Consider the following 27,826-nt stretch of genomic DNA (forward strand, 5'->3'; position numbering starts at 1 on the left):
TTTTGACTGGTGATTCTTCCCAGCCCTGCCAGGCCCCCTTTGTGTCCCAGCCTATAATACCACGTGCTGTGAGAAGCCCTTGCTGGAAAGAGCACATGTAAAATATGAGTGGAATTTTGCCGATAACGTTTACTATGCCGGTTACCACAATCATTTACCAACAGAGAACCAAGCCTGCTCTGAGGTCCTCAAATGAAAATCACCCTTTGTTCCCTCAGGGACACACAAAGACACTGTTCCCATAGCAACTCTGTCACGTGATGTGGGAAATCAGGGCTAGGCCTTGAATGATAAAACAAAAGAGAACACTGGCTAGCTAGCACGGGAAGCGTCGTGAAGAGGTGGTGCCAGGTCTCCAGTTACAGGAGGAAGCAGTGTGTGCGTATGCACACACTGTGTACTTCTTTATGCTTGAGAGTTCTGCATTATCCACTTTCTATAAGGCGTGTATGTTTTTAGAAGCCAATATTTCATTTCATGTGTCAGATAGATCACTTAGAAAATAAGGTTTTCTTTGGTGTTCATTAACATCTATTTTTCTCTTGTATGTAGTCAAGAAGAAATTCAGGACAAAAGCATTCATTTGCCCCAAGCTTGAGATTCTGTGATGCTCACCCTGAGCAGGGGGTGAGCGATTTGGAGTGGGGATCGGCGAGGGGAAGGGCCGTCCCATGAAGACCCAAATGGCATGAGCGTGCGTTTTCATGACGTGCATAGATTTCTCATGTGTTTTTGAGGATTTGAAATACACAACATATTAAAGAACTGTATTATATTTTAAAAAGAGAAATGGTTTATGAAAATTCTGATAGCTGTCGAATAGAGACCGACTTCTGTTTCCATAGCTTCCAGAAAAGCACTAGAAGCCTAAAGTTCTACTTTGACCCTTTCAAACTCTCAGTAATTGAATATTTTACACATGATAACGTTAGCCTGGGAAACTGATTCCTTGTTCTGCATTTTTAAAAACATTTCATGGAGAAGACGAGATATTGATTTAAGAGGATTCTTTAACCTAGAAGAGATTGAAATAGCTGTTGAATTTGTAGATTTTTCAGTTAAAATAGTGTGAATGACATGACTTTAGTCTACCAAATAAAGTTTTATCATAAGCCTCATATTGGTTAAAATAACAACTTTTGAAACTGTAGTTGTATATAATATATTCGTTTTTCAAAGCAAATGGTGTTGGAGAGTACAACATCAATGTGTTTTGCCAAGATCTTTAAAATGACTAAATTTACATATATACACGCACGTAAACATATACATCATGTGTATATGTACCAACGATATAATCACATTTAGTATTCTCAAGATATATAAAAACTTAGTAATAAATCTCATTTGGCTTCGAAACCCATGAAGTAATATCTGCTTCAAGCTACCTGGGGAAAGGAAAATTGTAAAAATAATACATTCATATTTTGTATTTTAAAACGCCTTGTACCATCTGCTCACACTTCCTAAAAATGTGACATAGACAAACTACTGAGATGATTAAGATACGAGTGTAACAATACTGTGTACCAATAATGGGGACAGCTACAGTTGTTGCTTAAGCTAGTTCAGGCATCCGGCTGGAAGCCTCTGAGCGTTCCCCACCTGGAACCCCGCAGCAGCTCTAAGAGTGAGTGTGGTTGCTCCCCAGTGGCCAGGACAGAGATGGCTAAGGCGATGGCTGAAACAGGCTGAGCGTCCTTCTCAGGTTTTGCTGATCAGAAAGAGAGCTTTTAAACACCTCTCCCGGTATTGTCTCTGGGACTAACGGATGTCAAACAGCTCAGGGAGCAAGAGACTCATAGTCCGGGCACCTCTTCTTGGTGGGCCGTAAGCTGCTCACAGGATGACTGCATGCATGTCACAGGTGCCGCGGATACCACCAATATGTAAGCTACGAGTGACCTGGAGGACGGAAGCCTGTTCAAGGTGAGATCGGATCATGACCTGCTGTTTCTCAGGTGGCTCAGCCTCTAAGCCTAATAGAGACCCCTCCCCTGACCTAACCCAAGGACCAGAAACTGCCTTGGAAAATATCACTGTGACCTTTCTTTCACTGGCATCCTGACTATTGGTTGGTCAAGAATCGTATTTAAGTAGCGTGAACCCTGAACATCTACAGTGCTTGCAGTCTACTACTGTTTCTTTGTATGAGGTTTATTACAGGGTTTGGTATATAATCTAAATTAGATGTCTGAAGAAAAACAATGCTTTTAAGTTTAGGGAATTTTAGAGACATCTTTGAGTGAGATTCTCTTTAAAATTCCATGGACTTCCTGATGGCCTTTGAAGATTTTTGTCTGAAACTGAGTCTTCTTTTCTCCATTCTTTTAAGGCAGGCTTCTCTTTCAACCATCCACAACAAATTGGCTTTCTTTTATGTTCATGCGAAGTTAGATGCAATTATTTTTATAATAGCCCATCTCTGTAAACAACCCTATAATTTTAGACTTTTAAATGTCATTATCATAAACCCAGATCAGAGCTTATTCTGCCCCTGGTCGGCTTTGCAATGGCATTTAGAATTTTCGTGACTTTATAATCTCCGTCAACTGGATTGTCCCAGTGAATGAAGTCGCTAGCAAGGTGCCACGGGTTCCACACTAGTGTTTCAAATTCTTGATACTGCTGATACGTGTGAGCAGCCCGCTTTGAAAAAAGAATGTGACATTTCTTCATACTCGAGAGCGGGATGCGGGGGCATACATGTTCCACCCGGTGTTTGTGCTGCACCGGACGCTGCTGAAGAATTGTACCTTGCGTGCTGGTGGTCATTGTCACCTTTCCTAGCAGTTAGAGACTTCGAGGTGGAGGTTTATTAGATGACATTTATCAGCTGATGAGAGACGTCATGGATCATTTGGCCCTATGTCCCCCTTTTGAATCCGAGGGAGGTAATGTGAGGAGGCCACGTCCTTTAGCCGTCTGTGACACCTGCGTTTGAATATCGGGCAGCACCAGCATGCGGTTTTTAAGGCAGGACTGCCTTCGACGTGCGGCTCAGAGTAGGGGCATCCATGTACCTCGTGTCACCAACAAGTCACAGGCGTAGGTTAGGCATGCTTTTCTGAGTCCTTCCCACGTCCTGTACGGGAGCTGGGGTTGGCCACTCGTTAGGTCTGTTCTTTTGAGCAAGTCGCTTCCCTCTGTAAGCCTAACAAGATACAAACCACAGTGACACCCTTGCACAGCTGTGAGGGTTGGACGAGGTCATGTTTTGAAGCATTCGCACAGCATGACCCCGAATGCTGGTGGGGTGCACGTCCAGGCCTGGCATGGGGTGGGGGAATCACAACATTCGTGCGTCACATCTTCGTGTGGCGGAAAGCCTGCAGCCTGACGCAGGCGGGGGCCCAGCCGGGCGAGAGTCGGAGGGACCACTGGGCGGGTGGACCTGCAACCCATCTGCAGGCCCCAGGCGCCCCTGCTGGAGGCTCCGCCTCGGTTTGGAGAAGACGTGAGGGCCCCGGGGCTGACCCGGGAGGAGGCGCTCTGCTGTCAGCCTTCGTGCTCCTGAGTGCACGCTGTGCGGGGATTGCCAACGTGTGTTTCCGCGTGCGTGTGCGTTTCTAGAAACGAAGACAATGTCCATCCATGAGGTCAGGACTAGTGAGCCACGGCAACGCCTTCTACAGAGGACGAACAGGACCTCTGTACACGGGGACAGGGGACCAGGCCCAGGCCGAGCGGGAGCTGAGCCGGGCCCGAGGCGCGTCCCTGTGATCTCTCTAAGCCTCTGTTTCCTCGTCTGTGAAATCGGCGGATTAGACCACGCCATCCTTACAATCCCCTCCACGGGTCAGACTCGGAGACTGCGAAACAGCTCTCCACACGCCTGCGGGAGCTCTGATGTCATCAGCACGGGCGGAACCGTGTTCAGGGCGCTTTCTGAGAGCTCGCCTCAGCAGCGAGTGTGGCACGGGGCCAGCGTGCCAGGTTTCTGCCACACGTTCTCTCTCTCTTTTTCTAGGTCATTTTTTAAAAGATTTTTTAACCATTTAAAAAAATTTATTTTGTCAATTCCAGCTGACATTCAATATTGTTTTTTTATTCCCACGTTCTCCTTTCTCCGGTGACCGAGGCCAGCAGAGGCGCGTTCCAGAGCGTGAGCACAGACTCACAAGGTGCGCAGGAGGTCCTCACAGACACAGCTCAACAGAGTCTCCTTCTTAAATATGCAAATCATTCACAAGATTTCCAGTTCCTGGCACATGAACGAAATTAATTTTTCAGTGATTGAAAGAGTGGATTAGACTGTAAACTGCCTTTCTAGTTTGACTGTGATGCATTTTCTTCTGCTTCCACATCCGTTTCTACAGATACATGTGGGAAACTAATATTTCTTGTATGACTTAGGCGAGGCCTAAACTCCCAAACCAGCATCGAGCTGGGCAGCGTGTCCCGATTCTGGCTGAAGCATCGCCTCGCAGCGGCAGAAGCTTCCTTCTATTCTAGGCGAGCTCGGTGTCCTCCCTGCTGTCCAGACGTGGGCTTTTCCACGCGCAGGAGAGTGTCAGACGCTGCAGCGTCGTCTTAGGTGGAGGTCCTGCATCAGCGCCAACCCCGTTTTGCAGGCGGCGTCTCCCGTGCTGTCCCCAGGCCTCGGTGGGATGGACCGCGAACTAGGAGCAGGAACGCCCGCCTCTGAGAACACTCCCCACACTTGCGTGTGGCGCCCTCCACAGCCCTCTGTCTTCTGAGCGTCCCCCGAGTCGGACCTGGATGAGCTGGACTGGACCCCAGTGGGGAGGGAAAGGTGAGATAGTCCCAGAGGTTAGGTATGAGGACGCGTCTCCTGCACGCTCTTCTGTGGTGTCACCGTTCACTCCTTCTCAGGCAGGGTGGCTCTGAGGGCGTGGCTGAGGGTCACAGAGGCTGATCCTTGGGCCCTGACAGCTGGCAGTGCTGGCCCAGCTGACTCTGGAATTCCTCGGGACATGGGGGGCTCCTTTCTCCCTTTCTTTGAACGTGAGTGTCCATAGCAGGTATCCTGGTCCTGTGCCACCGCTGTGTTCTGTGAGCAGGTAACTTGCTTCTTGAGCCTCACGGGCTCTGAGGCAGAGAGGAGCTGGGGCCACAGGTGGATTGCACCTAGAGTCTCGCCCGGCCCTGAGTTAGATGTTCGGATGCTGAGGTTTGAGACATCTGAACTGATAAGACTTAGGTGAGAGTCTGGATTTGAGTAGATGCTATAATGCGTCGGGCCTTGTAGGGACCTTGGGATGGGAGGAGTGTGTCCCGCAGGTAAGAGACACAGGTCTGGGGCAGACAGTATACTGTGGTAGGCTGACCAGTGACCACAAATATGTCTGCGTCCCAATCCCCCAAATCTGTGACTATGTTACTTTACACGGCAAAAGGGATTTTACAGTTGTGATGACATAAGACTTTGAGATGGGGAGAACACCCTGGATTACCCCAGGGAATCCGGATAATCACAAAGTCCTTAAAATTGGAAGAGGAAGGTTGAAGAAGAAGAAAGAGAGATGCCAGCATCAGAGGGACTCAGCCTGGCACTGCTGCTGGCTTTGGAGATGGAGGAATGGGGCCAAGAGCCAAGAGATGTGGGTGACTTCCCGAAGCTGGAACAGGCAAGGAAGCCGACTCCTCCTCCAGACAGGAACGCGTCTTGCTGACATCTTGATTTTAGCCCAGTGAGGCGCATTTGCTACACCAACCTCCAGAACTGTAGGTAATATTTGTGAAGCTTTAATTCATTACGCATTTGTTACATGAGCAGTGGGGAAAAACTACAGGGTCGCTGAAGCTGGATTGTCAAAAGCCTTTACTGTGGGTTCTGATTGCCCCCCCTTTGTCTCAAAAACAGATGTGCTGTGTCCTAAAGTTCACAAGCAAGAAGAGATTCCTCTTTATAAACCATTTTCTGACCAACCAAGAGATTATCAGAAGAGATTTTGAGTAGGTCGATGGCAGCCAGGGGCAGCAGCATTGCACGGGACACGGACAGGGGAAGGGAGCCACTCCAGGTCGCTTGGCGCTGGACTGGTGCCTGTCTCCCTGAGCCTGAGGGCTGCTCACTTAGAGACCCAGGAGCTAAAAAAGCGGGAGCCCAGCAGGAAACCAATATGAGTGATGGAAAACAAGTCAGCCAGTACGAGAAGCCACAGAAGCACAGATCCCATTGGCATGAGCCTCCAACAAATCTAATGAAGGAAACAGATGGAAGCATTATTCCACCTTGGGACAAGCACCACGGAGCAAGTCTAAAACTCTACTTCTCTGAAATACTTGCCTATTTATACAAAAGTCTTCTTAGGCTGAAAACAGATCCTTCCTTCCTTCCTTCCTTCCTTCTTCCTTCCTTCCTTTCCCCCCCTTCCTTCCTTCCTTCCTCTCCTTCCTTCTCCCTCCCTCCCTCCTCCTCCTTCCTTCCTGCCTTTCCTTCACTCTGCCTGACAGCATCAATAGAAAACTATATTACATAGTTTTGTTTATAAAAGAACAGAACGTGTCTGTAGGATTAAACTTGAAAAGGCAAGTTAAGAAAAATAACGTAGACATCTCAGAGCCTAAGACATTTTTAAGCCATACGTGGTTCAGGAAATGTGTTTAAGGCAGCTACCAGTGCGTGGGGCACCTTTGAACAAGTGTGGCAGGTAGGATGGCCACAGGTTTTGGTTTAATGATGGAAAAATCACAAATGAGAGACTGTTCCCTTAGCGAAAACTGTAGAGAGGAAGCATCTGCTTGTGAAAATCTTCGGGAGGGTCCCTGGGAAATGGCCTGTAGCATAAGCCCCTCAAGGTTGTTCTTCTAGCCCAGGTGTCACAAACAAGCCTGGAGGTGGCCATGTGTTTTTCTGTCCTAGACCGTGATGTGGCCCATGGTGTATGTCTTGTGCCAGAGGATACACACAACAAAACCTCCAGGAAAGCCTTATTGTAAATAGTCGGTGCCGTCGGCTTCGGCTTTCTGTTTAATTTATGATTTTTTTTTTTTTCAAAATTAAGCTCCTGTAAAACAAGATGAAAAAGCCAAACCCATTCAATCCTTCTTGTTAATTGGTCAGGAAGACCAAAAAAAAAAAAGTATAAAATGTTAGTTCTTAAAGAGACCTTGGGAATAATTCTCAGCCATCTTCTTATGTCTTAGGAAGCAAGACTGAGTGGCTCAGCCAAGCTCACGTCGCGAGCTGGCAGCTGAGGCTGGTTGCACCTGCTGGCTGCGGCTCTCGGCCACCCACCTCCCACTGCACCAAGGACTCCAGTCGGTCAAGATGGTGGTTCGAAGTGAAGATGGGGTGGCCTCTCCGAAGGTGCTGCTGGCTTCGAACGCCTCCGAGAGAGCTACCACGTGTTCTTCGGGGCGCCTGGGTGACAAGGCTGGGCGCTTTCACAGGATCCCGGGCTTTCCCTGTAAAAAGCGGGGTATCTGGAGAAGGGTGAATGCCAGGAGAAGTTCAGGCCCCATCATGAAAGTCCAGCTGCTCAGCGCCTTAGAACCTCGGCCTTCACACCTGCGAGATGGGTATTATAATAATGCCATCTTGGGGCGCCGCTGTAAAGGTTAAAACAGATAACGCACAGGGCACCTTCCCAGAAGCACGATCACTCCTAGGCTGTGAGCCCAGTGTCGCTGCATGGCGGGTCCCAGACTGCGGGGAACAAACGTTTTCCCATGTGAGAGACGGAGGGGCCTCCAGCTTCTGTACTGTTTCTAGGCTGGACCAGGGCCTGTCGCTAACGACTCCCCGGAGTCCGGCCCAGCTCCATCTCCGGAGCCTCATCCTAGGTCAGAGATGCCCACAGAACCAGCCCCGCCTCAAGGGACCGCGGGAGTTAACCTGCTGCTTCCTGGTTTTTCTAGACTCGTTCTGGTCGGTGATCCCCAAATTGTGAGCTGCAGACTCCAGAGTTGACGCACAGTTTCGGGGAGATTCCCGCATGCTCGCCCTCTCCAGTAAACGGCCAGCAGGCTTCCCACACGGCCCGCTGTCACCGTTCACGGATTTACTTGGGCACGTGTAGCGTCTCTGCACAGCCATGCCAGGCGCTAAGAACACAAAGACGACTGAGACGCAGATTTTGGAGGAGACAGGCACACACATTTGACACGCGGTGGGACGTGCTAAGTGCGACGCCTGGAGTTTAGTGCTGCCCAGAGGAGGGAAGCCAGCAGCGGGGACGAGGCAGGGAGGGCGCGGAGTATCGGTGGAGACCCCTCTGAGGGGTTCCCGCGGGGGAGACGGCTTCGCCCAACGAAGGGGAGACACGGGCAGGGGGCGTGTGGGGCAGTTATTCAGGCCAAAGGAGCAGAAAAAACATGAACTAACTTTAGAGGCGATTTTGCTTTACCAGAATTGGATGTGTAAACTATACCTCAACTGATTAAAACTTTATGATCTCCTTTAATGTTAAAAACCAATGAGACGAATATGCCATTGCCTATCTTTCTTCATCCCGAGGAAGTCTGGGAGAGGGCAAATGCGAAAGCTTAGATAAAAGATGTTCTATACTGGCGTCCAAGAATTTTGCTAAACATGTCCACAAGCGAGCACACACCCACAGACCTGATTTCAACACCTCTTCAAGGTGCCACTGTTAGAATAGTCTTTCCTGGTTAAAAACAAGCGAAAACTACGAACGGATGACTGTCCCTCGACAAGGCCGCCTGCCTTACTGGCCTTTCACAGTGATAGGAAACGCCCCGGTGGAAACCTGACCCTCCTCACAGCTTCTCAATGCAGTTCAGCTTCAAAAATGCCAGGTTCCGCCTGGGCCTGGGCCCCTGAGGGGACACACGCCCATGGTCCCTGTCCTGCTGGATCTCCACCCTATGTGCTCACCCCTCCTAAAACCTACAGCGGCCGGCGGTGCCTTGCCAACCCCTTCAGCATCGTCGCAGGCCTGCTGTGGGCCGTGACACCACGCCTGGTCTCATGGAGTGACTGAATGATCCTCTTTGTATTACGACCGCCACTGCTTGGAAAAACACTCGGCTCCCAACTCACAGTTGGCCGGAAGTTTGTCAACTAGGGCCGGAGCCTCTATTCCAGGAGATCGAATGCGATTTCAGGAGAGATGGCTGACAAGGCGGCACGTTGGCCTGACTCACCCGCAAGAAAACACATTCACACCCCAGCCCTTCGGAGGGGCAGATGCTGAAAAGACAGGAGGGAAGGAGCAAAGCGCCCTCTGGGCAGTCGGGGAGAGAGAACCAAGATGCGTCTGTGCCCCACGGGGCTGAGTTTGGGGACGGGGGCCCAGCACGACACAGGCCCCGCCAGCTGCTCCCCGTCTCTCTCCCTGAGGCCTCTGCCACCCAGGCATCCGAATACCACCTACCCTGTGCCCTCAGACCGGCTTTCTGAACGGCGCCTTTGCTGTCTCTGCTTGGGCTGGTGCAAGAGCTAATTGAGATGAAAGGCGCAGGAAGCTGCTTTCAGGACCGGAGCCGCTGTGCTAGGTCCATCTTACCAACTGGTCAAAAAAGAATGTTCTTGACTGACTGACTTCCTTCCGTAAATATACACACATACGGTTTGGGACCCCAACAGGAGCAATTTTTCTGCAAAGTCGCTGGCTCCGCCGGCTGGGGTACCTCGCAGGGACTGCTGTTCTGCGTTGGCGTCAGGAGCCGGGGGTAGAAAGCTGCCTGGACACAGCTGTCTGCGCATCATGTGACGCTTCACTAAGGAGCCGGCAGGCCCAGGTGCAGGAGGGCGATGTCTTCCTTCTTCCATTAGGGGAAATACTCACTGTGAGGTCAGTAGCAGGAGAAGGACTTCAAACATGGACAGAGCACGGAGGCATTGGAATTAAAAGTGCTTTTTAACAAAGAATAAAAAGATTAGGAGCCTAGCATTCAAAGGCGGTCCGTGGGCACGTCTGCCCGGATCGGTGAGCGGAGAGGCAGGAGGAGCTCCCAGCGGCCGCGTGGGGCCAGGGGGCGGAGGACCAGGACCCGGGTGGGGTTCATGACAGGAACCGTGAAGACGCTCAGCTTCCTGCTGCCTCAGTGGGGTCGCCAGGAAGAGCACGTGCTGCGTCAGAGGTCAGATGTGGGGGAACCAAGAGGCCTGGAGACCAGTTGGAGGCCGTGGCATGTGTTTAATGGGCATTGACAGGTGGCAGGTGGAAAACAAGAGACACACGTCACCAGCACTAAGAAAGAAGGGTCTGTGGTGTGGACGCCCATTTTTCTGCTCCTTTTATTTTCAGTACGGTTTCCTGTTTTATCCAAAAGTGAAACTCAGTTATTTCAAGGGGTCATTTCATTGCTGTTTCTGACTGGTCCCACCACGTCGCCTTTATCCCACGTCATTACGCTTTGCACACAGACGGGGAATTGTGAAGGAGGCTCTGCCTGTCGCCCCACACCGCCCCTCCTTTTCCTTCCAGTAACAGCCCCACCTCCTCCCCTCCGCTCCCCTCCCCCATGCCGCTGGATTCGGAGGGCACAGCGGGACAAGCCGGTGACTGCGTCCGGGATCGAAGGCCTGCGTGCAGTTTCGCTTTCTCCTTCTCCCCTCTGGACAGGGACCTGCGCTTGGTGCTGAAGCCACATCTGACTATGTGGACCAGGAGAAAAGCATCCCAGAGGACGTGGGACAACAAGAGAGAAGGGACCTCAAGAACAGAGCTGCCCCACCGCCGGACCCCTGCCTGCCTCTGGAGCGTTAGATGGAAGAGATGAAGGCCTCTGTCCCCTGTGAGCCATGTGTCAACTTAGCCAGTGCCCCAGAGAACGCGGTGGTCACTTACGCGAGGCCCCTTTGACATGAGATTTTAAGACAGCAACTGTACCGCCTTTGACCAGAATAAATGTTAGAGGGAGTCCTAACCACCCAGCCTGTGACCCTGTGAATTCTTCCCAGGTTAAACATCTACGACTCTATCTTCTACTGTAATATATTTGGGAGACGGGATTAGGAGTCTTTCGATGTTGAATCATTTGCCATAGATTTCAAAGGACGAAGACATGGTTCATTTTATGTGTCATCTTGACTGGCCATGGGTGCCCAGATTAAACATGATTTCTGGGTGTGTCTGGGAAGGTGTTTCCGGATGAGATTAATATTTGAATCAGCGGGCTCAGTAAGGCAGATGGCCTTCCCCAGTGTGGTTAGGCAGCAGCCAACCCACTGAGACCTGAACAGAACAAAAACTAGAGGAAGAATCTGCCCCTTTTCCTGCCTCGCTGCTTGAACTGGGACATCTCATCTCATCTCCTGTCGTTGGATGGGGGCTCACACCATCAGCATCTCTGGGCCTCAGGATGTCAGACTCGAACCAAAATACACTGTCAGCTACCATCAGCTCCCTGTGCATCTGGCTTGCAACCAGCAGGTCATGGGACTCCTCAGCCTCCATAACTGTGTGAGCCAATCCCTCAGAGGAAGCCTCTCTATCTTTCCCCCCCCTTCCTAGACACACACACACACACACACACACACACACACACACACACACACACGGGTTTGATCCTTGAACAACACAGGTTTGAACTGTGCAGGTCCACTTACATGTGGATTCTAAAAAATAAATATACAATTGGCACTCCATACCCTGGGTTTCAAACCTAGGGTCCAACCAACCTCAGATGGAAAACACTGTTCAGGGGGCCTGGAACCAACCCCCCGTGGATGCTTAGGGATGATTGCGGAATCAAGTCATACAAGAATTTTGATTGCAGGGCGGTTGGTGCTCCCAACCCCCCGAATTGTTCAAAGATCAATAGATAGATAATCTCATTGTTCAAGACAGACAGATGGATAATCGAATCTCTTACTGGCTGTTTGTCTGGAGAACCCTAATACTGTGAGAATATTTAAAGGACAAAAAAGTAGGTATTTTTACAAATGAATCATTTGAATAATTTTGCCTCACAAAAATCTTTGACTCGTTAAATAAAAATAAAAAAAAAATGGTACTTTTATTGACATGCCTCTTTCTGTTTGTTCCACTCTCCAAGAAATCACTGAAGCTCAAGAACAATTATTTTTACTTTTTAAATGAGAGAATAGGAATCTTCCAACACATTTTTCTAGTCGAAAGAGATGATTTATTTCAGATTCTGTCTTTTAAGGTGTTTCTAGAATTTATCTGCTTTCCACTATATTTAAAATTGTTTTAAACCTCTGTGCATCCCCACCGCCTCATCTTTCGGTAAGTGTCAGGCATTCTGGAGTTTAACCCTCTCGTCCTGATTGGAAGAAACCCATTTCCATTGGATTTTTCATTATTCCCCTTTATTTAGTACAACGTAGCTATTTTCAGATACGAATGACAGGGATTGCTTCCAAGCCATTTAGAATTTCTTTATAAGTATTTTGCTAAAATAAATATGTACGGTACCTACTGTGCTCCCCATTTCCACCAGTCCTATAGCTCTGTCAGGGGAAGAAACCAGGTTCGTCTGCTGTGACCTGTCCCATCGGTGCCCGTCCATGCCAGGCTGGCCTCCACGGCAGGTTTGTTTTTCCTTTGTCCATGGCTAAAGGCTGGGCACGTTGTTTTAAGCAGGGCACAAATAGATGGGATTCACTATAACCGACTCCCCCGCCCACGCGTCTGCAGAAGCAGAGCTGCGAGAGCGCTTCTGCAAGCTCGCTTTGGACTCTTGCTTTTGCAATACCTGCTCTTAGCTCAAGGGCAGGCGTGATTTTCCTCTAAGGACGTTAATAGGTGGTTCTAGTTGCATTTGCTATTTGCATTTCAAGCTGATGTAATTACTGCACTTTCTGTTAATGATCTCTGCCTGACCCACCTGGGCTGCATCTGGAACTCTGAACGTCCTGCATTCATTAGTCTGTGTTAACCCACTTACAGACTGACATTTCGGGAAGCCTATCCCGTTTCTGCGAAGGTGAAGATACTACCTCGTTCAGAGGAGCAAATGAGATAAGGTACGTGAAAATACCTCGCACGCGCGTCACCTTCACGAGCCCTATTTCCACCTTCACAAAGCCGGCGTGTTTCCCACTGACAGCTTTGGTGAGAGACCCGGTGAGGCATCCTGGAGGAAGCCTGAACTTTGGTGCTAGAGACCCAGCTGTGCCGGGTCGTCAATGTTACCGTGTGTGAAACTCCTCCGCAGAAAGGATTTAAGCAAAACCCTGGCGCATCACCTGGCTCACATCCATGTGGCTGTACCTGGCAGTCCCTCGCATGTCCCTCTAAGTCATTGAATTGTGTTTCTCTTCCTGAGAGGTATTCCGAGCTAGCAATCTTTACTGTGTTGTGTGCATCATCATACAATCTTGATAGATTTCTGGGTCAATGTGGCTGAAAACCAGGCCCTGAACCATGGAAAATTCACCATGGCAACCACCGTCAAGCCAGGAGGCCTCTTCTGCTATAAGGCTCACCTTCCCCGGCATCTCTCACGTGCCTGGTTCACCCCCCATTTCAAGCTTCTGCGTCCACCACTTTACCGTTGGTTCTACCAACACTTGACTCCTACAGAGCTTTGAGGTGCTGCTACTTGGTGGATAAGAACGCCACATTCTACACTGGAAGACCGAGCACAGGACATGCGCACACATGACCAGTAGCAGCTCACGAGAGAGCTTAACGCGGCCAAGGACCGACTGCCACACTGAATGCCAAATTACCTGCGTGTCACTCGGAACTACTGTGATGGGTGTGGGCGAAGAGGGCTGAGCCCACCCTGTAAGGGTGCAGGACGCCCGGGGTGGCCGCTTAGGCTGCACAGGGCCCAGTTTAGTGGGTGCCCTTGGGTGGGAGAGGAATAAAAAATAATACAATGTCTGATCAGACACTTCCATCATGCAAGAGGAGTTTTCCTCATTACAAGGATCTTGTGAGTCGTCGAGAAGCTACATCTCGGACCTGGAGGGAGTCTCAGAGATTAAGTAAACTTTTTCATCGAAGCGATGAGGGAACTGAGGCCCAAGGCCACACAGCTATTGAAGACAGAGGCTGGGGTTCTGATCAGGACGATGAAAAGCCCATAGCAGGGGGAAGGGGCCTGGTGCTGGACACGAGCTCTACTCAGCGCTAACCAGCTCGGGTCACTGGAGAAGAGGGTGATAACTCTGAGCCAACTATGAATGAGGGAGTGCACCCAACTGGCTGCAAATCCCCCCATTCTCCTCTAAGTGGGAGAGACAAACCCAAACGTTTAGTCTTACGCAGGTGGCACGGTGATGGAGCACACATTCAAATCAGCTCAAAAGGAGCTCGTGTCTAATAATCCAATCAGGTGCGGCCAATAAGGTTATTATTTTTAACGTGAATTATGTCTTCGCTTTCCCATTAAAAATATCTCTGGAAGAGAACAGATATTCTTGTATTCTGAGCTATTTGTGGCAGAGCATTTATCAATGAAACCATGGAAATAAAGAATATGGCAGCAATCGTGTAGTTTACTTCTAAATAAATTGGAATTCATCGTCTGTAATTTTCTCTGTGACTGAGCCATGTTTATTTTCCCTCAGTGTTTATGTTAGACACTTTGGATGCCTCCGTGTTGAAGGATGCTATAAATAGCGTTTATTGCAAAAGATCTGTTTCCTGAAGCATAAAGCTCCCAGACGCTGTCCTTACACAGGCGCGTGTATAGATTGATTGGTGCTAAAACGTCCTTTCTGTCAGATACTGTGTCGTGGAGATGACGCCGCACTGCAAAGAATCACGCTTCAGTGCCCCAGAGAAGTGGATGGAAAGGAAGCGGGCCCTGCCCTCTGACCCCTCCATAGCAATCTGTCAGACCTCCAGCGACGGAAGCTCTGTCTCCCAGAGGCCCTGTCCCTCGTCTGTGATGTCTGTTTTAACCACTAAGGCTAAAGAACTCTATCCAACAGCAGGAATACTTTGAGCCTTATGGAAGCATGTGGCTAACTCCTCCACATCCGCCCTTTAGAAAGCTCTCCCGTGTACAAGATCATCGGGGAAGATGAGCTGTCACTCGAAGCCACCCCCTGAGTGACATCCCTTCCATGCCCACTTCCATGCAAACAGTAAGGGCGGAGGAGACACACAGACCGGCCGTTGCCGCCCGTCCCCGCGCCCTGCTGGCTCCTCATCTCAGTAAGAGGCAAGGGTGTGACTGCGTGACGTCCACAGGGCCCTCCCCTACGCTCTGGTTAGGGGCCACGTAAGGGGACTTGTGACCTTCAGCGTCCACAGTGCTCAGCCGGCCGCGGGACGCCAGGCTCCCCCATCTCCACACAGTCCCCCTGGAGCCCAGTCCTGGTCTTGGAGCCACGGGGCACCATTTGCTGCAATCATCTGAAGGGGCCAAGAACCCAAGAAAAATCCTCGGCTCAAGCGACACACATCTTAACTCCGATTTTCACAGATTCTGCAGCCAAGCTGGGCTGTGGGTTGAAGAGCGTTGAAGGTCAGGACACCTGCACCTTAGGTTGGACATGGTTCTGGGCGCCCCCTGGCATTCTCTTTGGAATGTTCCAGAACACTTACTAGAATGCGTGGATGCTTAGTGTGTCTGATAACCAAACAGATCCGAAATACAGTGGTATACTCATATCCTACTGGCGTAAAAAAATATTAAGGCGTGGGAAACGCTTACAACAGGATGGGGGATGAGAAAAGACGCCGCCGCCACACCCGGTCCAAGCCACGGGCCGAGAGACGCCTTTAGAGCCCGTCGCAGTGTGGTTTTGCCACCTGCTGGTTTGCAGGGCCTGCTTTTTTTTTTTTATGTGCCTCATAAGAATCACCCTCATAAAGACCAGTTTGCAGTGAGTGGAACACGGATAAGAGAAAGCAAATATTTACACCCAGTATTACTCTTCTTTGGAAGTGTTTGTTCAGTCGCGTTGAAATAGGGTTTCTTTTTAAAGGAGAGAAAGATGGTTTTTCTGCACATGGGCTGTGTCTAGTTTCGTCCTAGCTGCCCTTTTGTTGCTGTGGGTGGACTGAGGTCACTTGTCACATGACATGGTAAGTGAGGGGCACACCTGCCAGTGGGATCAGGAGCCACAGAGAGAGGCAGAGAGAGATTGTCGAGGCCGGCTGGGAGGGTGGCAGGGCTCCCGCACAGGCGAGGCCAGGTGCAGGGCTGGCGACCTCTAGCTCTTCCTGGGAAGGGTGACACTTCTTTGCATCCTTTCCACGGAAGAATCTTCTTACTCAGAGAGGGAAGACGTAGAGGACCGGGGGGCTTCTCGGCCCGGGGCACTGTTCTTGTAAAGCCGCGAGCACTTTCCCCGGCAGACCCTGGTAGGGGACGTGTGGGAGGACGTGGAGAAACTGGGTGACACCCCCGGGCTGACTGTGGCGCGCTTATGGGATTCTGTGCCTCCGTTCCCTCGGGGTCACATTGAGCTCGGAGGCCGTGGCGGTGGGTGGGGCAGGACCGCCCTGGTTCTGAGATTTCGAGTCAAGTGTTCCTGGAGAATCTGAAAGGACTCGGATGTGGGCTGCCTCGGGGGGATTACATCAGCAGACCCCCCCGCCCCTGCATGGACCAGGCGCCACCCAGGGGCCATCCTGAGGGGACCTGCAGCCACAGCAGCATGGAGGGACAGCAGGACAGGAGCTAATGACACTCCCAGCCCAGGTGGTGTGGTCACTTCTGCACCTCCCTAGAAATGTCATCTGCTAAAGACATTCAACATTTAAGAAATTCTATGAGCTTTACTATTTCTAAAAATATCATGCCAGCTTTGCCACTAAATAAAACTTCGCCTCTGATGTGAGTCAGATGCGTTTTGCATCAATGGCTCCGCGTGCTTGAGGAACCGAGTTGCTCTTCCAGGGGACTTTGGTGGTGAGGACATTTTTCCATGTCACCGCTCCAGGGGAGCTCATTTCTAAGAAACTCCCACTTTCCTTGGAGATTGACGAAGTCCTCAAAGTCCGGGAAGAAGGACTTTCAGAAGCCAGAGTGACTTCTGAATCCTCGTCAAAACTGGCTTTTTGCCTTTGAGATCACACTTGGCTCTAGCCGGTCTCAAATATCTTTCCTTTTTTCTCTCTGTACCCGGTTCTTGTTAACTGATGCAAACTTCTAAGCGGTGTCATTTCCATTTTTCTTATTTCTCACTAACTGTGAGTTTTCTCAAAGTGAGTCTGTCCTCTAATGCCACAAAAACATTCTTCGTCGTCATTATTAATTTCCCCCTTGCAGGGATCTGTCTCCCAGTCAGCCGAGGGCTCTGAAGCAGGCAGGAGGCTCCCCTGTCTGACGGAGTGGGTGCCTGTTAAACATCACGTGTGGCTTCTGTCATCTGGGTCCAGCATAATGTCCCATGGAATAACTGTTGGTTGATAACGTTTTGGGAAACCGAAGATAGTTACTGCTGTTGTTTACATCAAAATTTGAAATGTCATGAAAAATGCTAAAGCGGAGCCAGCCATAGGAAAAGGAGAAATAAAGAACTTCTTTTAATTTCCAAAAGATTATTTAATAATTTGGTCCCCAGCTGGCCAACTCATCAGGACCGTTACGACTTCAAACTCATTCGAGAAGCAGTTGGGGTCATAAATTATAAATAGAAATGATAAAAGAAACGATTTAATTTTCCCTTCTCAGACTGTTTTCACAGTAAGATAGGGGCACACGGTGGATACAAACAAATGCAAAACGAATTGACTTTGAAGCGCTCAGCTGCTCCTACAGCCCGAGCTAACTAAAGTAAAACAGGATGATCTAAACACACACACGTATTGTAGGAAAACCTCCCTTGTGAAGCGTGACCAGGGTGACGGCGTATGTGTGTGTGTGTTGGCGGGGAGGGGGGAGTCCCAGGCATCTCCCGCCTGTGGGGCCCGCTACGGTTTCCCCTCTGGAATTGCTGAGATGGAGACCTATCACCGCATGTTGGTTTCCTGGGGTGTGGTTTTCTCATCGTTAGAAAGTTGCACCCTATTATTTCTGTTCTCCTGGGCTCTTTCAAGTCTAAATGCAATTATAAGCTTGAAACCTGCTTTTCTTTGGTTTCTTCACTTGAAAATTTTGTTTCCCTGAAATTTCCTATTTTCTAATTTATCATTAGGTGTGCCTTTTGCATGCGGGCAAGTGTGTTGTCAGAACAGGCTAGCAAAGTGTATGCTTTCCTTACTTTGTACTTTTGTCTTTTCTTTGCATGCAATATGTCTTTTGTTCTGAATACAAATGATTTCTTCCCTTCATCTGGTAATCTAATGAATATACTGAATTAGGTTATTCCATCTCTTTGTAGGCAGCTATAGGCAGAGACTGCAATGAAGACATGTGGGTGAAAGACTAGCATTTTGTCCCCAACGACAGCCACAGCCAACGCCACATTCAAGCAGAACTTAAGCCATAAATGCAAACACTAGATATTTACTAATAATTTACGCAATGGTTACAGAAATTTTAAATGGTGGCAACTTCTAAGCAGTGCCTCAGAACTAATGGCACGTGGCCTCTGGATGCACCAGTCCATCCTTAAAGGAAACGGATGGCTAAGAATGGAGCAGCAGAAACAGCCCAAGCCAACAGGGAGAGTGAAACACGGTGCTTCACCAGGCTCCAAATTCACGGCTTTCCTCACTGATCCTCTCCACACATTTCCTTCTGGAAACCTATGACCCCTGAGACACTTTCCAACTGCTTCTCCTTGTGGGCTCTGAGATGACATAGGTCAGCGACCAGACCTGCTCCAACTGCGTGGCTGCGGACATCAGCCTCACCAGCGCCTCCTGCAGATGGAGCTCCGAGTTGGCAGGGAAGTGCCAGACCCGTGCTCTCTGGCCCGGGCGGTCGGGCAGCGGGCCCAGAGCCTCCGGTCCTCCTGTGAGTTCCGAGGCCGCCCCGCGCCTATCCCCGCCCGGCACACCGTGCCCCATCTCATGAAGGTGTCCCCGCCTCCTCCCGCTTCCCTCCGTGCTCAGTCCCCTCTGGTTCAGACAGAAAACCTCGGCCGGGACCTGGGACGTACATTCGAATGAATGTCCACGAACACTGAAAGCAGACTCAACAGATACCCTCGCCGCCGACTCTGCGTCTGCACCAGACGTGGCTGCGCTGCTGTGGTGCCCACAGGCATTTTCATCGGGGACGGCCCATCGCGCCGCTGCCCACATTGTGGCCAGGGCTCCGTGAGAGCCTCCCCGTCAGCGAGGCTCAGTGAGAAGGCATTCGGAGGAGTCGGCGTTTGTCCCAGGCATCACGGCTTTAGTTTTAATGATGTTTCGAGAACCAATTTCCCCTCACAAGAGTGCTTTAAAGCCAGGAGCATCCGGCTTAGTGTCCGGCGTAATTTCATCGGGCTGCTGTCAGAACAGACACCGAGCTGGCCACCCACTCTCTGCTCTGCCGTCTGAGTTCAGAGAATCCCCGTCAAGTCCAGCGTGTGAGGCCAGAAGCTGCTGTCACAGCATGACTTCCATTCGCCTCATGTCCCTGTGGGAGGGAGGGTGGGAAGCCTGAGCCCCATCCCAGTGGTCCGCACTGGCTCCTTTGCCCGTGGACATACAGATGGTCAGCCACAGGGAGTGTGAGGGTGCTGTGCAGATGGCAGCGCCCTGCGTCAGAGAGAGGAAGTGCCAGGTTCACCGAGCCCACGATAAACTCTCCCGTTTTAAAGCTGTAGCTCGAGAGGGCGCCCATCTTTTCTTAGTCATCTGATCACGTGTATTAGCGATGAACTCAACTAGATGCATGTGATGTTTGGGCTATGTGATGACTTTCAAAATATTTTACTTTCTTGACTAGACTTTGACACATTTTGCCAAATATCTATGTGTCATGTAAATGCCACTCTTCCTAATAGACTCGTGACAAAGCCTGTTGCTTGACAGGATCTGAGAAGGCGTTGGTGGGGTTCCTCATTTTCAGCTTGGACACAAAACTCGCTGCTCTCAAAACGCTGGGGCACGTTAATAACTAAAAGGTCTCTCCCACGGAGTGAGCGATTTGCTCCCAAGTGGCTCCTACCTCTTGTTTCTAGACCTTTCCTTTGGTAATTTAAAATACAAGTCGGCCTCCTCTCCCATCTGGACATCTGGAGCGGCTTCCCCTCCACATCTGCTTTTTCATGTGGCACGTCCTCTGGCCTCAATGCTAAGTTACGCAACGTGGTTTCTGGGCCCTTCGCCATGAAAGCTGGTTTCGAATAGACACAGGTTGGTTGATGGTTGCTGCTGGGCACCTGGGACATCCGGGGTCCAGTGGTCCCTGCAACCGAAGACACATTCCTGCACATGCAAAGTTTACGCTCATCCGTTTCTGAGAATCCCGACGAAGCACAGTCACCCAGAATCATAAAGCAGGCGGAAGACAGCTGCAGCTTGTCACTTCTGACGGCCTGGTCACAGGCTTGACCGCTGTTGGAGGCAACTTCACCTGCAGGCATTCGGCCTTGTTTTTGTTTTGTTAGACTCCGTTAGCGCAGACCTCTCTCACTCTGTCTTCTGGACGCAGATGGGAGAGTCAGCGGTGACCCGTGTCAGCTGTGTAAACTGCATCTGCAGTCCCTTTGTCTCTGCCCCCTTGGGATGGCAGTCCTCGTCCCCTCCACTGAATTACATCCTTTTAGTGAGGGAGGAATCTGCTTTCCAGGGACAGGGCGAGTGTGTGCTTCTCACACATTTTCTAGAGCTCTTCAGCTTTTCATTTGGACAATTCTTTTCTCGAATATTCTCGGGTCCATCACATCTCAGGATTATGAAACCACAAAATAACCAAGTTTGCTCCCAATCCATACCAGCTGTTTGCATCCATCTTTTCTCAGTTAAACTGTGATCGTTTATGCATGCATAGCATGTACCACTGTGGAAAAGAAAAAAAACAAACTTCTTTTGTAGAAGCTTAAGGTAGAAAGATCTCGATGCGCATTTGTAAGCTACTCCAATCTTTGCCATGGCCGTGTGAACTGTCACCTCTTAATATTCACCCCTCTCGGAAAGCGGTGCACTTGACCTGGTGAAGATCTCAGTAAATCTTGGATTGACTGCTGGAGTAAACTGACATGCGCCTTTTTAAGGACACTCATGAACCATGATGTTTGGTGACAGTGACGGCTCATGTGCAGTGTCGGCGATGTCCAGGTCATTTGTGCGCAGAGGTTTGAGTCCCGGCGTGGGAGTTTGCTCTTCTTCATCGTCTCCCCCAGAAGCTCACACGCTGCAGAGAAAGAGGCCGGAGACCGGACTCCTTGCCAGACAGCGGTCTGCGCTTCTGCGTGATGTGAGCGTGGAGGGTTCTTCGGGCCGCACACGGCGGACCAGCCACCTGGCATCTGAGAGCGCGCTGACCTTTCTTCCTGCGGGACCGGGATGCGCACGCGCGGGCTGATTGCAGCTGTGTCTGCGCCGTGCAGTCATGGGGCCTCTCCCTTGTCTGTACAGGTCACTCTACTGTCCTGTTGGGGTCGGACTGGGTCCCAGAATAACCGCTGAAGCAGGCACTCTGGAACCCCTGGGTGACTGACTGGTCTGTGGTTGTCTCGCCACCCGCCCGTGCCAGCCCCATCCGCATGACGCCACGGAGCTCCTCGCCAGGGCTCCGCAGCTGGGACGGCGCCCGCCACGTGCACGGGGGTCGGCCTCCTGCCCCCCGAGCTTCCTCAGCTGACTGCTGTCTTCTCGCCGCCCGCATTCGCGTCAGCAGACTCACGCGCCCGCCCTGCCACGCAAAGCTTCCTGCCCGCGACTTTGTTTGTGTTCCTGTCTTGCTCGTGCTGGTCTCCTCGGAGACGTCTCTGACAGCACCTACTTCCTTCACTCCCAGAGGGGTTTGGGTGCCTCGGTCACCTTGACGGGGCTCTGCTCCACCTTTCCTTCCCTGCCCCCAGGTACCCCTCCCATTCCTGAAGGTGGGTCCAGAGAGGGAAACCTTCTCATGCTGTGAACAGATCCTATATGGCAGCGGTCCCCAACCTTTGCAGCATCGGGGACCAGTGCTCCTGTGAGAATCAAACCCTGAGGATCTGAGGCGGAGCTGAGGCGGTGATGCTGGCGCTGGGGAGCGGCTGCAGATACAGATGGAGCTTCGCTCACTTGCCCACTGCTCCCCTCTTGCTGTGTGGCCTGGCTCCTAACAGGCCACGGACCTGGGTGGGGGTGGCACATCCTCAATCAGTAAAAAGCAATGAGCTTTGTTGGGAAAGGTCATTTCAAGTCCCAGGTGATGGTAGTGGCCAGCTTCCACCGACGGCACTTCATGCTCCAGACGGAAGGACATGAAAGACTCAAAGATACACAGGCGTCATGAGTCAAGCAGTTTTGACGGCCACGCCCAGGAGCTCTCGGAATGCATCCATGGTGTCTGTTCTCCAGCGATGGTCAGCTCTCCACATTCAGCTTCTCTCACCGGACGTGGCCCAGTGAGAAGCGCTCTGCACTTTGCAGAGCCTGGCTCTCTCTGCAAAGGCCCAGACACGTGTAGAAATCCAGGTAGTAGTTAGCTACCTAGGCCCGACGGTCATGTTTATTACGATGGGCTGTTTTGAAATCTTAATCCACTGCCTTACATATCTTTAAAACATCACAAAATGCATGCATTCTTTGTAAGTTTGAAGACTCATTCACTACACGATCGAACGTGATGACTACGACCTTTGCTGTTTCTGGAGTGGCCCGTGGTGGTCTGGGCCGCTGGCCTCCTGGACACACACTGTGCACGCGTGTGTGTGCCCTCCGTGCTCTCTCTCATCTGCCATGCTTCACTCAGAACTTCAGAAAGGAGATGGAAGGGCTAAGCCTGCATGGTCCTGATGATTTGGACAAGTGTATCGCAGTAGGACTCTGACCAAACAGCTGACTGAGAAGAGTTGAGATGACTTGGCTGTGTGTTCCTCCTCGAGCCACGGCAGGCCGTGCGTTTACTCTCCCTTGCACCCCCTTGCCCACCGCTGGCCCGGCCCCGCTGGGCGTCCGACGAATTCAGTGACTGAAATTACTCACGTGAGGGGAATCAAGACCCTTGGATCTCTCAGACACCTGGATTAATCCTGCCTTTTTCCCCAGTTATATTTCCATTATAGTGTCAGAGAAAATAATGCACAAATAAAGACAAAAACCTCCCACATTCGTACTCCACTCTAAGAAATAAAAAGATCTCAAGACTAATGATTAACGACCTCCACTTTATCCTAAAGGGGAATGAAATTCCTAAACTAATGGAGTCACTCAAAGAACCGCACGAACAGCGCTGTTTCCCAGATGACAGAAACCAGCCCAACCTCTGCAGGCGCCTGTGGCAGGGATCTGGGCTCTTTGAGGTTTGGGGTGGGGTGAGACGCACAGCCGCAAGGGCTTGACCCTACCAGGATTCACTTCTCCGAGCTGTCCAAACATGAACAGCCCATCGAAGGGGTCACAGTACCCGGCTGCAGTGTGACACCCAACACGATGTAGAAGACGATTCTGCCGTAATCCTGCCTAGTTCCACAATCCCTTCTGGTCGGAAGACATGCCCGGGAGCCACTGAAAGCCACACCAGCAAAGCTATGACCTCACGGTGGCCACAGACTTGACCGTTACTGCTGCCCAGGTGTGCACGCCCCGTCCACGCTTTCACGGCAACAAGGCGGAAGTCGCGCCAGCCCGTCTCAAGCCCCTGGGCTCGCTGGACGTTCGGTAGTGTGGGCTGCCCGCTTCGCGGTTCAGCCGTCGCATTCCGACCAGAGCCCGGCCTGGGCAGCGTGCGTGTCTCCCCGATAAACAAAAGAGCTGGGCGACCAGCGAGCCGACGGGTCTGAGGGGAACCGGCCAGTCTCCTCTTTCATGTCGCCGAGAGCCCAGAAATGAGGAGTGGAGGCGACAGCAGTTCGTTCTCTACTGCATCTCCTCTGGGCGCACTTCGCACACGTCTTTTCAAACTTAAACTTAAAAGTGAATTTTAGTTTGGGGCTATTTATTTAGTTTTCACAATTTATAAATTGGTTTTTCTTTCAAAAATGGCCCAAGAAGTAAAAGTGCTTAAAATGGAATACAGTGGAACAAATTAAGAGGATGAGGAAGCAGATCGAAGATCTCTGAGGGTCAGCTGTAGAGGTGAGCCACACAGAGAGGGAGCTGGCTGGCGAGTCGGTCACAGGTGTGTCCCGGTATAGACACCCCCAGCCTTTGAATCCCCAGCTGGGAGCAGCAGCACCCAATTCTGTACAACTTTAAACATGTCCTATGTCCGCTCCGATATGAAAAAATTGGAGGGTTCTTGTTTAGAGCACGGCACCATGACAACTTAGATCCTGAAAGCTTGACCCACTCACCAAGGATTAAATAGCCACGGTGACCGCTCTAACGCTGGCCACTGTCATGGCAGGAGTGCTCAGGGAGAACGTAATCCAGGGCAGCCCGCGACCACTTTTTTGGCCTGTGCAGCTCTTCGCAGCCCGGACGCAGCCCTGTGCCCGTCACCAAGCCAGGCCCCCAGTGCGGCTCTGTCTGGAGAGGCCCTGGCCATCTCAGCAGGCCCGTGAGCTGCACCTTATGGGTCTCACGTTATTCTTTTTGCCTCTTTGCATCTGGGAATTGAAAGAGGCAGGTTTTCCAGGTAAGAAGTGCCGCCTCATCTAACAGGTGTTTTGGGCTCACAGGTGATGCTCTCCCAGGCTCTGTGATTGAGGCCCGGTCCCCGAGAACAGCACCGTCCCGTGGGCCAGACCAAGTAAGGACAGAGCTCAAACCTAGTAGAGAGTGGGCCTGGTAAAGCCACTGTTACCTGAAGAGGGACATGGCACTTCAAGTGGGCTATGGCTCTGTGGGGCCCAGGACACTGGGACTTGCCAAACCTTCGCTCCTCACACAAGGCACAGGTCACCTCTGCGCTGGCCTCACAGGTCACCCGAGTCTCTTATTTAGTGTCTTTCTGCTACGGATTGACTCTGTGTCCCCGTAAATTCATACACTGACACTTGACCCCCTAGCGTGGTGGTGTCAGGAGGTGGAGGAGGTGACGATGCCATGAGTGCAGAGCCCTCGTGATGGGGTCAGTGCCCTTATAAGGAGACTCTGGAGAGCCCCCTCGTCCCCCTACCATGAGGGCACAGTGAGAAGACAGTTGTCTCTGAACCAGGAAGCGCGTCCTCGCCAGACGGCGAATCTGCTGCTGCCTTGATCTTGGACGTCCAGCACCCGGAAGCGTGAGGAATAAACGTCTGTTGCTGATAAGCCCCCGGTCTGTGGTGTCCTGGTACGACAGCCCCAACAGACCAAGACAACTTCTATGTGGATGTTTCTGAAACTGAATTCAGTTTATGGAACATGATCAAATATTCATTCCTCTACAGAGATACAAATTTACTTTCATGGTTGTTAAAAAGATACTTTCTCTGCATGGCTAAAGCACTTTGAAGATAATGTAACTTTTATAATGGATCGTTTATATGTCTTTTTACCCCAATAGACAATGGCATTCTTAGGCATTCATCTATTTACTTTTGAATTCCAGGCATTTAATATAGCTCCTGCTAGGTAATCCTCCATGGAATTTTTGTCAGATGAATATATGAATCGCTCAGTGTGGCTCTGGTCTCTTGACTCCCCCTGCACAGTGAGCGCTAGCACCTGTAGCCTTCCCGCCCCACGCAGGGACTAGTTCCAAGTGCCGCTCCGGCGTCGGCCTTCTGTCCTCAACGTAGCCCTGGGACTGAGATTCTGTTATTGTCCTCAGTTTCCCTTTCTCCTTCTTCACCTAACGAAAGCTCCTGGAGACAGAGGTTACATCATAGAGTAAAGATGACTTGATTCAGAGACACGGAATATGTAAGATTAAAATAGACCCTTCTGTGGTCTGTGTGACACTATCGCGGTGGACACGTGTCATTAGACATTTGTCCAAACCCATAGAATGGACGGCACCGGGAGTGATCCTGATGTAAACTATGGACTCCGGGTGATGGTGACGGGTCAGTGCAGGCTCGTCACTGTAACGAAGGTACCATCTCGTGGGCGTGTTGACAGTGGGGAGGCCGTGCGCGTGGGGACGGGAGGCTGTGTGGAAATCCCTGCACCTTCACTCAATTTTTCTGTAAACCTAAAACCGCTCTAAAAAGCAAAGTTTATTAAGAAAATAGAACTTTATAAACATCTGTTATGATAATGCAGGGTTTTGTGTTCTTACAAGACTCTCCGGAGATAGTTCTAAGACTAAATAAAGAGATTTTTGCTAAAAACACAGAAATCTTCTGAAGCAGGAGCATCTCCACAAAAGAAATAAAATGTAAGACATGGACAGTTCCACAACGATGGAGCAATAACAATCAAAGCAGTGACGATACTGTGAGTCTGGGGTCCCCGACCTTAATCTGCGTGTGATTTTATCTGGGTAACTTGTGCCACCATCAAGATCATTCCAAGTTGGCAATTAGGAGCCCCAAGACTGAATTCTCTTCACTTACAGACATTCCACTCTTCTTAAAAAGACAAGCATTGAATTTGTGTCAGGAACATAGTGCCGGTTAGGGACAAAATAGACCTTGGGGAAAATGCTTTAAATCCTTTAGAAATAGCACTTCCATGTTGATTCAGCACAATGTTTTCAACTTTGTATTTCCAATACTAGATTATTTGACTTGATTCTCAATTTTGGGATTGCCACTCCTTAGACATTTCTGTAATTTAAGTCCCAGTACTGCCTAGGTCCAGTATTCTCTTTTCTGATCTTACACCTGTTTGAAATTACTTTCTTTCATAGTATTTTACCTATATTTCATGACCTCATTTTACCTCTTCCAAGAAGACTTTCCCAACCACCACAACCATTTTTCCAGTATTTCTACTGTATTCGCGTCATGCCACCTAAAATGCACCTGGTCCTCCTCCAGGTAGACGGGCTGCTCTAAGGCAAGCTATTCGGTTATATTCTCAGGCTCTTCAAGGTGAGAATTAATGATCCTGGATCCCCACAATGCCTCTACTTTGTTAGACACGGAACGTACTAGATACTTGTCTGTTTTTCTAGAAACAGCATCCAAAGTGTCGTGCAGTTTATTCAATGACCTATTTCCTTATGCTCTACACACCTCCCGGGTGCCTCCCACACCAATATCTTCTGTCCTTAACTGCTCGTCTCCAAGTTTGCAGCAACCTCTGTTTCTGCATACTCCCTCGAGCCAAAGGCTTGCTAGATGCCAGGCACGTTACAGCCCTTTACATATCCTGACTTACTAAATCCTCTCGACACCCCTAAAATATATTATTCCTTGCCACATTTGAGATGAAGAAACTGAGGCACGGGCAGGGCGGCCAGTTCCCCAAGACCACTGAGCTGGTGAGCAGTAGAGCAGAGACAGGACTCAGGGACCGCCAACCTCCAAAGTGCAGCAGCCACAGCAGCTTCTGCTGGGGGTTCTGTTTTGATGTGTTTCCTGTTGGCTGTTTGTCTCCGTTGTAGATTTCATGGGGGGCGCACACTCACTGCATGGGCATCTGGCCCCAATTCTGAGCTCTGTAATCCGAGTGGTCTTTCCCATCTCTTTGCTCCTCTAAAGCTGGGTTCAGACTGAGCATGTGATTCTGCTCTCTCAAGGGGTATAACCCATAACGGGGACACATGTACGATAGTGTTATCACGATGATTATGGGATGCCGCCAGAACGAGGACACTGTTTTTCACATTTGTTCTTGTTTTACATCAAAGATACTGCGTTTGCATGTGTGTTATTCTAGCTGTTCAATAACTATTTGCTGATTAGATTACTAGATGGTCACAGAAGTAGATCCTGATTAAATAACAGTATATTGTAAGACATTTTTGAGCATTATCTTCTCTTTAGGAAAAAAGAAACAGACTTCGATTTGGATGGCTACCATAATACAATGGGATGTTTTCTTTTTTAGCAACCAAACTTGACTTGAATTTTAGACACCCCGAGGCCTGAGCAGTTAATGCGAGAGCTGGGGGCACCCCACGCTCTGTGTTACAAACGTGCCATCTTCCTGCTGCTCTGACCCCAGTGGCT

This window comes from Pteropus medius, unplaced genomic scaffold (assembly GCF_902729225.1).
Source record: "Pteropus medius unplaced genomic scaffold, Ma_sr-lr_union100, whole genome shotgun sequence".
Classification (NCBI taxonomy): domain Eukaryota; kingdom Metazoa; phylum Chordata; class Mammalia; order Chiroptera; family Pteropodidae; genus Pteropus; species Pteropus medius.